The sequence below is a fragment of the Nymphaea colorata genome, chromosome 5, assembly GCF_008831285.2.
Source record: "Nymphaea colorata isolate Beijing-Zhang1983 chromosome 5, ASM883128v2, whole genome shotgun sequence".
Lineage (NCBI taxonomy): Eukaryota > Viridiplantae > Streptophyta > Magnoliopsida > Nymphaeales > Nymphaeaceae > Nymphaea > Nymphaea colorata.
This window is the reverse complement of record NC_045142.1, coordinates 19,625,806-19,631,549: the sequence shown is the minus strand read 5'-3', so window position 1 is coordinate 19,631,549 and position 5,744 is coordinate 19,625,806. Positions and strand designations below refer to the sequence as shown.

The window sequence follows — 5,744 nt, the reverse complement described above, 5'->3', positions numbered from 1 at the left end:
TGCTGCGATGTTCCGTTTACTAGAATTTTGCAACCAACCTAACAAAAAACTCCTACAAACGGGGGGAAAAAGGAGCTGGTTTCAAGGGTGGGATACCCCCCACCCCACAGACCTGCCTTTCCTCATTGACCATGGTGTCCCTTTCATGATGATGAAAGTAGCCATGTCACCGGTGGAGCTGTGCTCCCCATCTGAACAATTCAAGCGTAAGTGCCCATTTATGTCTCAGATTTCATTTTCATGGAGGTCAAGAGCCATTCTTGTCACTTTTAGAGTGTGTCAGTGGTGTCCTGGCAACGTTTCACTAACTGTTTCTTATGGGTAGGAACGCTGTGTAAAAGTACTAAATTTAGTCGTTCCAGAGAGAAGGAGAGGGTGGGCAGCAGCCCTTTGTAAAGCACTAAATTTGGTTGTTAGAGAGAGGGAGAGTATGAACGGTGTGTAAATCACTAAATTTAGATGTCACACACACAAACACACGCAGAGAGAGAGAGAGAGAGATGAAGTTTTATGACCTTGTGAATAGAAGAGGATCAAAAATAAAAATCTAGGATGTCCATAGGATACAACGGTTGGTATATAGAAGGCACGTCTTAGCCTTTTGGCGAAACGGCCTGGCTGGGATAGATATTATATTTTTAATTTATTTGAACACATTATTAACAACTAATCAGAGTGGCGCAGCGGAAGCGTGGTGGGCCCATAACCCACAGGTCCCAGGATCGAAACCTGGCTCTGATATGAGAAAAGCTTCCACTCATGCTCTTCTTTTAAAAATCGTTTAATCCCTTTTTTTATCGGCCATCCACCAAAGCAAACACGGCTCCTTTACTTTTTCCAATTCTTCAAAATCTCTTCATCCATCACACCGACGCTTCTTTTTCTCTTTCTCTCTCTCTTTTCCTCTCTCTTCCATTAAGTTTTTCTATAATTTTTTCGCATAGATGGCTCTGGTGGCTTGGTTCCGAAGTGACTTGCCATTTATTATTTTGCTTCCCTCAGATGGGTTTCATCATTGACGGGGTCCAAATACCACCAAATCAAACATATATATATATATATATATATATATATATATATATTGAATGAACTGCTGTTAAAAAAATATATAGGCAGACTAATAAGTATAATAAACAGAAAAAAAAAGGTAAAGCTGAGACAATGAGATGTATGATAGAACGGGTCTCTCATGAATAAACAATTGATATTTGTTTTGTGTTATAATTGTTGCTATAAATGTTGGGGACATGTGATCCGAGCTTCCAAATAGATGGCCTATATCAACAGTCCAAGGTCCAAATCCTAAGTGGATCTTTGAACTAAACCCACAGACATAAGTAAGTAGATCCAAATAGAATTCTGATGGTCCAGAAGCAAATCTATCCTTTTCTAGACCCCACCTCTTTATGCAGCAGAAACCAAAGTTGGATTTAAAAAAAAAAAAAAAAAAAAGGTCCACCTATCAAACAATAATTTCTTTTAAAAATATCCCAACTTTACACATGCAACCTTAATTAACTTGTCATTTAATTTCAGTATTTTACGGAAAAGAATTAAGCTGGCTTGAAAACCACCTAATAAAATCAGTTGTATTTTTTTACATTTTTTAAATGTGATTATTTTTCAATTTTGCATGCTTATTTGGTCCTAAAACCATTCAAATGGTATGAAATGCGATCACCGCCAACTCATTGACTTATAAAAGAGAGAGAGAGAGGCGGGTGGGAGTTGGGTAGGATTTTCCATTTGATAACTGGTTGGCTAACAGGAACTAACAATATCATAAGATCTAAGTATACACATATCTATGGAAGGAGCAAGCAATTTCTTGTGAGTAAGAAGACTAATTTCATTGCCCAAATAAGAGGAAGTTTTCCTTTCTTCCTTTTACCTACGAGTCTAGAGCTATGTCAGTACCAAGTGGTGAGACCTCCACCTGCTTCAACTTGCACATAGGGACTCACTCTCTTTTTACAGTAGGAGAGTATTGCTTCAACTTGCACATAGGGACTCACTCTCTTTTTACAGTAGGAGAGTATTGCTTCTTGTGGGTCGAACTAGACATGCTGCACAACACATCCCAGCTAGGCCTGGGCAATGGGCTTGGGCCGGTAATTTCCAGGCCCAGGCCCGATGGGTTTATATTAAAATTTTATTTTTTTTGCTTTAAAAATATACATTTATTATTATTAAATATATTTTATGTTTTAAAATTTATTTTATAATAAAAAAATATTTTTTAATTTCAGATGGGCCGAGACCCGGGCTATCGGGCCGGCCCGGCCCATTGCCCACCCTTAATCCCAGCTAGGCCTGGGCAATGGGCCGGGCCGGGCCCGATAGGCCGGCCCGGCCCGTTTATATTAATTTTTTTTTATTTTTTTGTTTTAAAAATATATATTTATTATTATTAAATACATTTTATGTTTTAAAATTTTATTTTATAATTAAAAAATAATTTTTAATTTCAAATGGGCCGAGACCCGAGCTATCGGGCCTCACCGGCCCGGCCCATTGCCCACCCTTAATCCTAGTCTACCCTTTTTTCACTATGCTCCTTGGGGCGAGAGAGCAAGTAGGTAGAAAACTTTCAAATTAGAAAAAAAAAAGTTGAGAATCTGGCGTTGCAGTGGGGGTATTATATCTAGTAGGAGAATACCCAATCTGACTTACCAAATAGACAAAATATAATAAATTTAAGGGGCATAAACTTTATTAGCAGGTCTAAGCAATTTGAATAACTTGAATCATCGTCAAGGTTGCAACTGGACCGGATCCTATGCATGCATGAGGTTTAATAATTTTTATTATATAAATTTGATTTTGGCAGACCCAACAGTCAATGTCATTAAATATCCGAGACTTGGCGGTCCGTTTTACAACCCAACTCTGGTAAATGGGTCACCGTTTATGTGGTTTTAAACCCAAGATAGTTCAGTTGGAAAGACGAAATTGGTTTAACTGTGTAATTTTGTTTATTAAGTCATTCACTAGTGTTATTACAATAGGTTCAGAAACCAAATAGGCGAGGTTGCTGATTCAGTGATTTGCCAATTCAAGTGAATCTGTTGTAAATCGGCTCAAAATATTTAAAAACAATTTAAAATAAATAAATATATACAGATAATTAAAAAAAATAAAAAATTCCGAATATATTCTAAAAATGATTGAAACAAGAAAGGTGGCAGCCTGAATCAGGCACGAACATAAGTTTCTAGAACAAAAAGAAACCTTGGTGTTATGATTGACATAAAACACCTTTTTTTCCTTATCCATAGATTCAAATAGCTTTAAGAATAAGAATGTCAAGGTGAAGTTACAAATATAATCGTTTAGGCTAACTTTTGTAGCAGAAGGAAAGAAAAAGTAAATAATTATAGGTTTTGGAAAGGAATTTATTATATTCATAATCCCGTTGCTCTAAGTAACTTATAAGATTGTTTGGTAGAAACGTGCATAAAATGAGTCCTCAAGTGAGTCGTGTGTCTCACACACTACGGATGCACCGGCAGGTCCATCATGCCACTCCCCAACGTAACGTAAACCTACAGACTAGCTTTAAATATTAAAATATGTATCTTTTTATTTGTGTGAGCTTGGCCCACTTGGCAGGAGGGGAGGGTAGACTTAAAGATTCTGCAGGTTGAAGAAGTTCAAGTTTAACACTTGGAGTGCAGTATATATATATATATAGATAGGTAGGTAGGTAGGTTGCAGGCCACTTGGATAAAGAATAAAAACCAGATCCCTTAAATTCAGTGTTTTAAACAAAATATGAACATTCTAATGTCTTTATAAACACTAATTTAATATAAAAACATGCTTTAGTCCAAGTAATTTTTTGTAAAAAATTGATCTGTATGCCACCAAAATTTTGATGTTATAAGATAAAAACATTATTTAAGTAAGAAAACAACTAAGTTAACATATGTTTCTCATCAAATCACTCTTAAGATAATATATAAGGTTATATTTCAAAATAATAATAACAATAATAATAATTAATTTCACTTGGTTTGGTTTTTGTCTCTTACTCTTACTCAAGAGGTATGGTTTTTATCATCTTTCTTACACACACACACACACATATATATATATATATATAAAGAGAGAGAGAGGGGGGGAGAAGATGATAGATGGACGTTCAACATCAATATCCAACTTTTTATCTTGCCTGCTGTTCATTTTCCGGATAAGAATCACATAATTCAGGACCTATCTCCCATTCGATGGAATCTACTGAAAATTTAGAAACCCATCAAGAAAAATACCAAAAAAAGTTATTAACAAAGCTTCTTTATAAACACACACACACACACTCTCTCTCTCTCTCTCATGTCCATGCTTATTTGGGACACGCTATTTTAACCTTTGTGGTGTTGACACAAGCGGTGCCCACTGGCTTGGACGGATTTTGGTGCAGATAAAATTTTGGTTTTATGTTAAATAGGTTCATTTTTTTTCATCTAAAAGGTTTTTACTCAAAAAAAGTTTAGAATATTTTATTCACTAAAATCTAAAACGGAGGATCATACTATCGCTTCAGCAGTCGTCTGAAAAAATTACAGTCTGATTAATTATTTTACTGATTTGACATCACAGTTTTTCCGTCAAATTAGACGATGCAAAATCCAATCGTAAGTTTTGGACCATGTCAGACATGCTTGCAGTGTTGATACGCAAGTCTGACCAGAAATGGCATTTTAATTTCCGTCACCATCTGGCAACCAATCAAGCACCAAAAACTATTAATACCAACTTCAAAAATTCAAAGAAAATTCCTCATAATTGACCACATTTTCAGAAAGATGTTCCGTAGATTTCCCTAATCTAGAACTGAGGAGATTATATTCATGCCATAGACATCTTGAAGGTTATTTAATTCTCTACCTATGGATGCCAATAGATCAGATTCGAAAGGGTATCTGAATTATCGGATCTTCACATATTCAAATTCACATACGAATAAACAAAAAGTCTAGAACATATTCACATTTGTCTTTTAAATTTAAAATCTGAATTATTCAAATCCAACTTTTTTTACATGCAAATCCAAATCCAACATTTGAATGCACAACCAAGTCCAAACTGCGTTATGATATGTTAAGACCCACTTTCAAAATGTATGAATATTGGGAGGATATTCATTTGAAACCGAGCCCTAAGTTAAATCCAATCCAATTATACGTTTATGTAAAACCAAAGTCAATATGATCCAATCTCTTATTTTGGATGTTAATTTTTTTCCCATATCCAACTTGTTTGAAGCAGTTTGGTCAGATATCCAGCCCGAAATTGGTCCATCGACATCCCCATCTCCACTGTTCATTTTCTGGCAACGAGCACCCGTGACGATTCTTGGTGAGCCTTGTCACTTGCATAAGAGGAAGACACAAAATTTTCAACATCTTTCAATTTATGAAAACATCCTTTTAAGGGTTTGACAAAATATAATTGTACCAATGTAGATCTACTTTTGGATCGGTTCATTTAGACACTGCAAAACAAGATTCATATGGACACAAGCAACAGTATTTAGAAAATTACAAAATTGCAAGCCATAAAAGTCTTGCAGATCCAGATAAGCTGTTATACTTCCAAACACAACAATCACGCTTATATGGTCAAAATGTTTGAAAATTTTCATTCCAAGATGATTACCAAATGCACAATTGTGCAACTAGATGGACCCGGATCTGTGGCCGAAGTAGGCCTTCATTGAGATTATTATGTATATTTGAAAA

General features: G+C 35.6%; 1 non-coding gene across 1 annotated transcript; it reads left to right on the top strand.

The window, feature by feature from the left end:
- The first annotated feature begins 669 nt into the window (after positions 1 to 669).
- Positions 670 to 741, top strand: TRNAM-CAU (transfer RNA methionine (anticodon CAU)). Its single transcript has one exon. It is a non-coding gene; the product is annotated as a tRNA-Met (tRNA).
- Positions 742 to 5,744: the final 5,003 nt, after the last annotated feature.